The following is a 12016-nucleotide window of genomic DNA, read 5'->3' on the forward strand; positions in this document are numbered from 1 at the left end:
AAAAGACTAGTGGTAAAAATGCAGATATAAAGGAAGAGAGGTTTTTATTTTTTAATTACATTAATTGAGTACATAACGTTGGTTGGAAAAAGGGAGAGCTCAGTTGGTAAAGGGGTTTTCAGCCTTTGTCTTTTTTTTTTCTCTTTCTTTTTCTTCTTTCATTCTTTCTTTTTTTTCTTTCTTTTTCTTTTTTCTTTTTAGGGCTGCACCCACAACATATGGAGGTTCCCAGGCTAGGGGTCAAATTGGAGCTATAGCTGCTGGCCTACACCACAGCCACAGCAATGCCAGATCCTTAACCCACTGAGCAAGGCCAGGGGTCAAACCCACAACCTCATGGTTCCTAGTCAGATTCGTTTCCTCTGCACCATGATGGGAACTCCTGTTTTCAGCCTTTAAATAAAAACCACCTTGTCCACTATGAACCACCTAACCAAACAACCACCTTTGTATAAATTTAAGCTTAACTCCATAGTAAAAATGAGAACTATTACTGCCTTTTACACCTGTAAAACAACTCACATTTTTATAGTTCTTTACTGTTTACAAAGCACTTATATATTCATTTTCCTTGTTGGGCCTCAACCAACCATGTGAGCTCAGTAAGGCAATGTGTGTTATTATCTGGAGGAAAAACAGAAGTTCAAGATTAGAAAGACTTACCCTGGACACACTCAAATCTAGGTCTTCTAATTCTATAAATCCCATGCTCTTTTCATCTTATATCTTTGTCTCCCAAACAGTACAACTGCAAACCCTCAGTTTTAGTAATAGAGGAAATGGGACCAAATCTGTTGAGATGGCATAATGGTTAATTTTATATCATCTGCAACAGGTCCAGGCTGCTGTGCAAGCTGCTCTGCCTCTTGGGCATATGATCCCAGAAGGTTGTATCGATATTATTTTAAGACACAATTTCCTACATCTTGTGGCAAGTGGGGTCAGAATCTGAGGCACAGACATGCATGCTGGAGAGAACTTGGCTGTTTTGGGATCATTCAAATATGATAGCAAACATTGCTTACTTACTCTTTATGAAATTCTTCTTTCTTGCACACACACAGAGATTTTATTGATGAGAAAGCTGACTGGCAGTGAGCTTCGTCATTTGAAATTCCAATATACTTCTCTCCCAACTCACAAGACCTGAAAAAGCCTTCTACCCTGTTCATGTTTGGGCCTAGAAGAGCAAAAAACATATGTTCCCTTCAGGCATCTCTGTCCTAAAGAAGGGGAGGTGCTGGGCTACTCATGAGCTATAACTCTTCCCAAACTCAGATGTTCCAACAGGAACCAGGATTATTACATCAGTGGAGCTCCCTCCATACAGGAGATGTCAGGAGCAGGAAGACATGTTTGGTCCAGTGTAAATTAGTGAAGATTTCATGACTTCCTGTAGGCAAAACACTTAGGACCTGGTCTAGAGGCAGTACTTGATTAACGCAAGCCCTTTTAACTAGAAATCAACAGACTCAAGTTTCTGGTTTGAGCTGTTCCATTAACTGTGATTCAGGGCAAGAAACCACATCTGTCTGGTTCACTGCTGAATGCCCAGAACAAGGACTGGTCCCTTGTACCATTATAATATTAACAATAATAATAATAATTATTATTATTATTAAATAATAATTTAATATTATTATTTAGAAAACTAAATTATCCTCTCTGAATTTGCTTCTTCATCCATAAAATAAGGAATTTGATCTTGATAGCACTGAAATTTCTTCTTTTCCCTATTGATCTAATTCTATAATTGCTGAGATGCAGCAAATCTAATAGTCGTCTTTTTAATTTAAAAAAAAAAAAAAAAGGATTTGCTGCCAGCATGGACATCTAGTCTTTGTATACTGAATTCCAATATTCTGAAAGGGCAATTCACTTAGAATAGCAACATATGTATAATTCTCCAATAATGTTAGGGTTAATTACTTTTGCTCTACCCCTCAAGTATTCTGGTCAGTTTTAGCAATAGTGCCAGCATTTTCTTCTATTCCTTATAATTTTTCAAAAAACTTTCATTTGAGGGTAATAAAAAGCTTAACTCTATTAGTCAAGTGTTCACGGCTACTATGAGTTCTTCTCACTTTAAAATTTTAGGATTTTTATGGAACAAGTCCAATGTTGCCAAGCATTCAGGTAATCTCTTCCTTGCCCACTGAGCCAAAAACAAAACCATTGCACAATTGTTACCATATTAAAGATGAAAAAAAGGGCTCAGGTAGTAAGATGATCAGTGCACAAAGCCAATAAACAGCTAAACCTAGTTCTGATCTTTTTATTTTATTAATTAATTATTTATTTATTTTTTAAATTTTTTTAGGGCTAGACCTGAGGCATATGGAAGTTCCCAGGCTAGGGGGTTGAATTGGAGCTGCAGCTGCCGGCCTGTAACACAGCAACGCACTACATTGCTGCGTCTGTGGCAACTTGGGATACTTGACCCTCTGAGCGAGGCCAGGGGTCAAACCCGCATCCTCATGGATCCTGGTTGAGTTCCTTAACTGCTGAGCCAGGAAGGGAACTCTCAGTTCTGAGCTATTTAAAGTGCCTTTGTATTTTAGGAATATCTTATCAAGCAATTGGTACTTATAATAATGTGCCCCATCCCATCCATTACATGCTAGAAAGTTAATATACTCTGGAAGAGAGCATGCATAGAACATGTAGAACTTCTCCATTAGAAAATATAAAATTTCTTATTTCTATTTTAAGAGATTTACCAATAAAGGCAAATATCATAAATCTACAGTGAACAGCCTCAAAAGGCACAGTGAAAAATACCACAGTAGGTGAAAGAATTCAGCGACTCCAAAAACAAAGGTTCTTCGAGACTCAGATCTCCTTTATGTCCTGCTGTTTCAGTTTGGAGTCTAAAAGACTATCTATCTACTTTGTGTCTGACTTATTTTCCTGTCAGACAGGAACTGGAATTTGAACTTTGCTCTCCAAAAGCCAAAGGCCAACTAATTTAGGAGGAGACTCTCAAAATCAATGATGGTTTCTTCTAGTTTCATTAGTTTTGTCTAAAATGATTAAAGGATTTGATTCCCAGATAACCATGATCCTCGCTGCTATTTTTACAAATCACATTAATTTCTATACTTAATTCTGATCATTGGCATTCCTAAAGCAAGTCTGGATTCATGTAGCATTCCAACCCTGAGTTTCAACTTTTCAAGTTTCCAACAGAATCCTGTTGCTAGTGAGTGATGATACCTTTATTGTAGTAGCCCCAAGGTGTGGAAGTTGTTTCCTGTGGCCTAGACTCAGCCCAACCCCTCCACTTGTTGAAACATCTGCAAATACTTTGTTCATTTCAGAGGCATCTGACCACAGCTAGCCTCCCATCTGGATTGCTTCCTTTTTCCTGATTGCTCATGTAAGGCATCAATAATCTGGGAAGGCACTCAGCAAGAGAGAAACTGGGAGGGCCCCAGGATTAGAGGGAAGTGCTTGGAGGTTAGTTCTTTGGCTTGTCTCTTATACTTATTCATTAACTGATTCATTCAATCATCACCATTTATTGGGTGGTACTAGCAAAGCAAATATCAACCAGAAGCAGTTTCTGTCCTCAAACAGGAAATAATCCTGCATGCTATACTTATTATCTCAGATCAGGAATTATATTAACTAGTTTATAATAATTATATTTGCCAGGTGTCTTCTGTCTGTAAAGTTCTATAATTGCTTTAGTTCTTTGGTAGGTTTAAGATTTATGGAATATTTTCCTTAATCTCTTTGTTCCCCCACTTTGAAACTACATAAAATTGAAGGCAATACTCTCTAAAGGACTTTGTAAATAATAATCACTAATTAATTTAAGAAATACCACAGGAATCTTTATCTGATGAGTGAAATGATAAACTGAGTAATCATTCCTTCATATGCTGCATTTGCTTTAGGCTTATATGTTAAACTACAAAATATTTGCTTAACAGTTATAAGGAAGAGACTATATTTTAAAAGATATTAATGCTGCTGGGTTATTTTTTTGCCCTTATGTGATATTAATTCCACATCTTAAAAATACATCTATATTATGCACACATGTGCACATTTTAGTAAGTTAATTATAATCAAATCATACAAAGATCTAATTAACTCGTCCCAGGAGTTGTTGAGCAATAATTATACCTTCAAAGCACCAGCAGATTTAAGGTGTATACAGGGTGGGGCCCATCCACCCAGGATTTCAAAACCACATGGTTCTTCAGGTCCTGTTGAGGCTTATCTATTTGCACGTCTTCCTGCAGGAGTTTGGACTAATCAGGTCACTACATCTAGACTGCAGTCTCTATCACTGATTGTTTGCAACATGACATAACATCAATAGGCCACAGAGAAGTTAGCAACAGGGTAAAGGAAAACTGCTTTAATACCAAGGATATCGCCTGTTCAGCGTGTTCAGCGGGTCATATATTGTGTATCAAACCATCTGATATCAACTCCTACAAATGAGCTCAGCCAAAAGGTTCAACCATTTTGTCTGATGGTATCATGTTCTCCAGTCACAATGCAATAGTGAGTCAACCTGTTGTGAGCTGACAGTTCTTCCAGTTCGCTAAAATGGAAAAGGCAGGTTGCTGCTCCAGCATTGCTTCTGTTTTGCTGCAGAATATTTCATATGGCCTCATGCCCCAGCTAGTCTTCGTTGATCTAGATAGTAATTGGACATCTTGGAAGCAGACAGAGGTTGGTTCATTTCTCCTTCAGCCTTGGCTTCTCCCCATCCCCCAACGCTCCCTGTCTTGCAACTCATAACAGAGCAGTGCTATTAAATTCAACATGAAAACACACATCAAGGGGCAGATAGGACCTAGGTGCCTGACAACTCTGAAGAACAGTGAGCCCCTACCCTGAATAGTGCTTTGTTCAAATTATTAAAAAAAGACACCTTGGAGTTGTCATTGTGGCCCAGTGGGTTAAGAACCTGACACAGTGTCCGTGAGGATGTGGATTTGAACCCTGGCCTCACTCAGTGGGTTAAGAATCTGGTGTTACCGAAAGCTGTGGCGTAGATTGCAGATGTGACTTGGATCCAGTGTTGCCATGGCAGTGGTATAGGATTCGACCCCTAGCCCAGGAACTTCCATATGCTGCAGGTGCAGCTGTAAAAAGGAAACAAACAAACAAAAAAACACCTCTTCCTCAGGTGGATGGATGGCATATATCTTAGCATGTGAAACTGGGGCTGGAGTCCAAGAGTTCAATGCTTACCCACCTCCTCTGCCAGGCACTATTATGTGGCCAACAAACTGCACAAGTGTACAGCGTCTGGGCAGAAAGGGTATGAGAGCCTTCCAATGATGGCAGAAGACATTAAGAAACATGAGGGCAACTTTAATAAGGAGAATAATGGGAAACAGGGAGTAATGGGTAGTTTTGTCTTATGACTTTCTAAATAAAAGAAGCCTTCTGAATCAAGTCAAAATCACTTACCACTCTGTGGTGACTTCTTTTCCCTCTCAGGGGATCACTTCTAAAAGCTGAGACAAGGAGCAGTTTTTACATTTACACGGAGATGTATGTACTATATCACTATTCCTGAGGTGGTCTGCACTTAAATAGAGGCAAGAAAATTAAACATTAAGTAATCAGTTTTGTCTGATCACTACTCTATCCCCAACACCTAGAACAATGCCTGACATACATTAAATGAAACTCTAATCCTAGACTGTCAGTCATTGAGCATCTGGAAATACACCAAGATGTTCTCTTGCTTTCAAGATTCCATAGATCAAATTAGTCATCAAAAACTACTTTTCTTTTAAGCACTTCATAGGCAATAGGTCTCAGCTTTCTTACAAAATACCATCACTATAAATACTACTCAAATACCAATTATTTAAAACTTCCATTGCACATCATGAGCTATTTGTCAACTGGCAATAAAACGCCTCTAAGCCAAATGTTTTTATGTAAGGATGCAGCTTTCCAAACTGTACTTGATACAGTACTTGATAGACAAACAAAAAAAAATTGTGGCATAGTTGTATTTAAACATTATTTTATGCTTTTTTAATTTTATACATGGGTTGTCATAACAGTGTATTATTTATAATATTTGAATGTATCATCTTCCTCCAAAGATCTCAGAACACCTTTGGTGAGTAAGGAATAGTCCTCCACACCTCTGGTGAAGTAGGTATGCTGTAACATATTTCCATTATAGCTGGATCACATGTGAGTCAGTGGCAGGGCTGCATTATTTACTCATGAAAATTTCCTTCCCAGCTCTAACCATTAGAGTATTGCCTACACATTCATTCATTCACTCACTCATTCCTTCCTTCATTCAAAAATTCATTTGATGCAGTTTGCTAGCCACTTAGGCTCAAGTCCCTATTTCCTTACTGCATCATATGAATATTACAATCTGTTAAAAAATTCTCATAATATTTAAAATTTAGAGCAGAGATTTTCCTGCACATGGTAATTAATCCTGTTTCATAGTGGCATACCTACTAGTGTGTCACATGCATACTAAGGAAATGACTGAAATACAAAAAAATTTAAAGATATACTTCTCATTCTTAAGTTATGGATGTTAATCACATGTCTCTAAGGCCTTTTTTTTTTTTTTTTAATATTTGCCTGGTGCGGCTAAATAGCTGTGTTTTCTGTGTCTAATTAGAAGTTTCCGCTGTGTATTACAGCTGAGTTGGTACAAGATGTTCAAGACCATGAAAAGATGAATGTAATAGCTTCCTTGTGTCATGGTCTGAATTTTTTTTCCCTCAGTTCATTTGTCCTTTTAAGTAATCATACTCTTTGTACCGGCTCTCATCTGTATTCACAGTGATTGTTCTTGCCAAACCATGCCTCCAGACTTGACTGTATAAATTAAATTTCATGCACGCATATGCAAGCCCTGTGCACTGCCTGTTAAACGAAGTAATATAAACAAATTAAGGGCACATTTTAACGATCTTTGAGTTCCATGTAACAGTGGTTTTTAGACAGTTTCCTACTGGGCACAGAATTAGACACTGATCCACAGAGGTCATTTTCAGTGCGCGCCTTGCAAACCGGTCTGCTCATCGAATCCAGCCCCCTAACTGTGCAAGCTGCACTTTCTATGATTTTCTCCTTTGGCTCCCCGCCCCCTTGAAAGGGGCTGATTCACCCCCAGCCCCCTCTGCTGGAGCTGGCGCGACCAAGCCGGCTGCGTGACAGGCTACACTTCCCAGCCCCGCCTCTGTGGTAACTGACTGATCTCATCGCCGCTCGTCACGACACGCGCTGCCTCGGCTGCACGCGGCGTAGCGTGAGAGGCGCCGGGGCAGCCGGCGCGCCCACCCCGAAGCCTTCGTGCGGACGCGCGCGGCCGCCCCTCTGAGGCCAGCGGTGCAGAAAGCTCAGCTGCTTGTCACCACCCCGCCGTCTTCAGGCTGCGAGAAACCGGCCTCCGGACGTCAGCTAATAACCTGACCTCCCAAGCGGTGGCCTTCGTCCCTTCCGGCCTCGGCATGCTCTGCCCCTCATCGCCCCCTGACGCACAGCTGCCACCACCCCCAGCCCTCCTCCAGAGTCGGGAGGACGCAGGGTCGCTGGGGTCAGTCGCCCAGCAACGCCGCTCGCCTCCTTGCGCCCGCGCGCGCCGGATTCCCGGCAGGCGGGACATCCCCCCCTGCGCGCGCCCCTTCCCCGCGCCTCCCTCCGCGTAACACCGCAGTGGCTTCCGACCGAACGCCCGAGCAGAGCAGGCTGCGGTCAAGCGCCGGGACCGCGCGAGAAGCCGAGAATGGTCCGCGAGGCGAGACCGATTCTTTGCCCCGCCGCCCGAGCTCTTTGCTGTTACAGCAGGGGAGCTGGGCACTTTTCGGCGTTAAAATGAGGGCGTCAGCCTTTGAGGCTCAACTCGGCGGCTGGGGCTGGGCGGAATCAAGGATTCCTCTCGGGATTAAGCAGCCGGGTCGGCACGCGAGGCGGAAGCCCGGGTGAGCTCAGAGGCGGCAGGGGCGGGCCCGGGGGTTGCGTGACCCGCCGCTCGGCGGCCGCACGCACTTCGTGGCCTGGGGCAGCCCTCCCAGCCTGGCCCGCCGCCGCTGCCGCGGGGCCGGAGTGCAGGTGCTGGAGGGCGGCGCCCGGTTTCCACTTTTATAACCGCTGCGGGGAGGGCAGTCACGCTATATTTCTAGGACAGGGAGTGAGTTCACCGTGGAGGACAGGGCGTCTTCTTGTTATCGGGACATGGGTAACATTCAGTAATAAAACCCGTTCAAGACAGGATGTATTAAACGAACCGGGAACCAGAGCTGCTCCATCAATAAACTGTCGTTCCGGAGAAACTTTCCAAGGAAAGCTTTGCATTAAGAGTCACAGCACACAGGTGCGGTTCATGCGCCAGGCTTACACAGGAAGGAACCAGAGCAAGCACGGAGGTTTTGGGACGAAAGTTTTGTGCATTCTGCACAAAGATTAATGTGCAGAGTCCTGATGCTGTGCAAACTGTCATTCCTCCTAGAAGCGTTCTTTCCAGTATTTTATTTTAAAATAAGTGCCTGGTTTCCCTGGCATGCTAACTGGAGAGACCTCTCTTATATGGCAATTCAAGAATCCCAAGGACATTTTTTTTTAAAAGAAAAAGTGACTTTATAGGACGCCATAACCCAAGTTCCTTCTCAAGAACATTTTGGGGAAAGTGTTTTTTGTTTTGTTTTTAAGATATCTCTTTATATAATTGAGATGTAGATTAAATTTAGAGGGCAAGACAAAAATATTAATAGCAAGACAGTTTAACACACCGAACCACTCCAGTCGATTGAAAAATTCTGAAAATTCTACGTTAGCTCTTTTTAAAGTTTGAGTTGATGGATCTATGCCCTTATCTATTTTCCTATTATTACCCTTGGACCTGTGGTGCCTAGTATCATACACACACATTTGTAATACAAATAAAACAGAAGAGGGATTCTCCTAGGTTAGGATACCTACCATAAACTCCCAGAAAGCTTTCAAAATATACCTGTTTATCTCTCCATTTACCACATGTGCAAAGAGAGCAAAATTGACTGTGCAAGTTTAAAATGTTCTCCCAGCTAATTCAGATTCACACTTGTGCATGTAGGAATGTTTATTGGTCTGCCTAGCACTCTTTTCTTCTGGGACTGAACTGCCCCTTCTTGATTCTGCTTCTGCCTCTCCTCTTCTAGACATGTAATTAGAAAGGGAGGTGTCATCATGTGTGTCTTTGCCTCCCTAGTAGCCACAATTGGTCTTGAGGCACGTACCTGACGACTCCTGACTTCAGTGATTTGGTCAAGGGATTGGTACATAACTCAGGGTGTGCTAAACAGTCATTTCCTGGCATCCATCTTTTCCTTCCTTTCTTTCTTTCGTTCTTTCTTTCTCTCTCTCTCCTTCCCTCTCTCTCCCTCTCTTTCTTTTTCACCTGGAACACATGGACATTCCTGAGCTAAGGGAGCTGCAGCTGCCAGCCTAGCAAGGCCAGATCTGAGTTGAATGAATGAGTTAACCTAAATCTTTTGTTTGGGGCTGAACCCACTGCAAATGTAAGCTCCCAGACTAGAGTCAAATCGGAGCTGGAGCTGACAGCTACGCCACAGCCACAGCATCCCCAGATCTGAGCTGAGTCTTTGACCTGCACCATGGCAATGCCAGATCCTTAACCCACTGAGCAGGACCAGGGATCGAACCCACGTCCTCATGATACTACTCAGGTTCGTCTCCCCTGAGCCACAATGGGAACTCCTCTTGGCATTTTTCTAACTGGAGGTTGGGAACAGAAGCCCCTGCTCTTCTCAGTGTCAAATTTGGACTGTCAGCCACCACTGCCCTGCCATGTGCAGGGACTGTAAAAGAGAATAGAACCAACTTTCAGTAAGTGGTAGATTCAAAGGACTGAGACTTTCCATGGCTTTTCAAAGTTCCAGAGTTCTCAAAGCAGTCCTGTTTCCTGCATTCTTGAAAGCTTGGTTATTTAGCTCCTCTATTGATTCTGTGAGGTACCCTGAGTCCTAATAAAATACACATTGTTATTAATAATTAACAAAATGTGCATTTAGAATGCTATTTGGAATACATTTTTAAAAGATTATAATACTATTTGCAACTTGCTTTTTTCACAGAACAGTTCATTGGGACATTCATCACTGAAGAACTACATCATCATTTTTAACAGCTGCACAGTCCTCTTGTTTGATAAGTCAATTTATTTCATTTTGGTATTTCCAATTTTTAAACATTATAAACAAGACTGTGATGAACACTAAGTATATGTGCTAATAAGAAAGAACTTTCCCAGAAGCTTCTGGCAGCCTTCTCTTGGAGTATGTTTGGTCAAAATTGGGTCATAGGCTCATTCCTGATTTAAATCACTGGAAAGGGAAAGTGGTCAAGAGAATTGACCTAATCTGAGCTCATCCCTGGAGTTGGAATGATTCACGTGTGCTTAGGGGTGGAAGGAGGGGAGAGAAGGGTGGTAAGGTCTGGATTCCTGAAAAAAAAGGAAAAAGGGGGATCAGGTGTCCACCACTAGTAGTTTTGAACCTTTCAAGGTATTTAAAACATGATGAATGTATTAATTTTTTCACCCTAAAAGCAGTGTTTAAGAGTGCTAGTTGTGAAGCAGGGCTACTATAATTTTTTTTTCATCTGTTTGATAGATCTGATAATAATGTTTGATTTTTTTTTATCAGTAGTTCATAAGAAACTATCTTTAGGATGATTCACAACTCTTTAATAACACTAAAATATTCTATTAATAGAGATATAACAAAATGACAGGAAAATTGCTCTAATTTGATTCTTATAAATTCCATAGCCACCTAAAATTATAGGTTCATCTCTATAAATGCAGAACAAAATCACTCCTGCCAATCACTTATCAAGACAAATGTTAGACTCTTAGATGCTTCATTAGAATCATGGAAATCTCAGAAATAAGCAGTAATTTCATTAAACAAGTTCTTTAAAAAGTTGTTTTTTTAAATACATAAGGCAGTTACCAATTTTCAGTCTTTGAATTCATTAATAATTGTTATAGGATAGATATTGGATGTTAAGAGGGTTTTTTTTGTTGTTGTTTTTGTTTGTTTTTCTGGCAGCACCCTTGGCATGTGGAGATTCCTGGATCAGGGATCAAACTCATGTCATAGCAGTGACAACGCCAGATCCTTAACCTGCTGCACCACAAGTGAACTCCTTGATGCTAAGTTTTAAAGATCAATCAGTGCCATATTTTTGGGTATCAAATTCATTACGAGTTTTAAGTCAGTGCCACGAGAGCTTTATTCTTCTTGTGTTTTTAAATATATTTATGAGAATAAATAAGTTCAGGGATGTAATGTACAGCATGGTGACTATAGTAATAATAGTATACTGCATGTTTGAAAGATGCCAAGAGAATAGATCTTAAAAGCTCTCATCACAAGAAAAAAATTTGGTATTTACATGTGATGATGGATGTCAATTAGACTTGTGGTTATTATTTTACAATATAAAAAAATACTGAATCATTCTGATACCTGGAACTAATGTTTTATGTCAGTTATATCTCAATTAAAAATAAACAGATTCATACGACAAATATTTGGCACATAGTACATTTTTGGGTAAAGCTCTTATGAGTAGTGAACAGGCCACAAGAGAATGCATTTACAATCATCAAAGGTTTCATTATAGTGCTTGACTTTTAGTATTTAAGAGTAGGTATTTATTGCTTTAAGACCTAACTTGTCTTATTGGAAATTTTGTTCAATAATCATATTCTTAGGGCTAAAAAGAGTTCAGTACACAGAGTTCCCTGGTGGCTCAGTGGGTTAAGGATCTGGCATTATCACTGCTGTAGATCAGGTCACTGCTGTGACGTGGGTTCCATCCTTGGCCCAGGAACTTCTGCATGCCATGGGGTGCAGCCAAGAAAAAAAAAAAAAGAGTTCAGTACACAATATGTTCTTGCACACATTTCAGAACATTTGAATTCCTAAAGAGAAATGCTATTTATTGTAACCTTCATTTTATTAGGTAATCAGGTTTACACTGCACATGTGAT

The sequence above is a fragment of the Sus scrofa genome, chromosome 13 (genome assembly GCF_054392235.1).
Source record: "Sus scrofa isolate SSC_HxYL_T2T_F1_AM1 chromosome 13, Sscrofa_HxYL_maternal_Yorkshire_Landrace_v2.0, whole genome shotgun sequence".
Classification (NCBI taxonomy): domain Eukaryota; kingdom Metazoa; phylum Chordata; class Mammalia; order Artiodactyla; family Suidae; genus Sus; species Sus scrofa.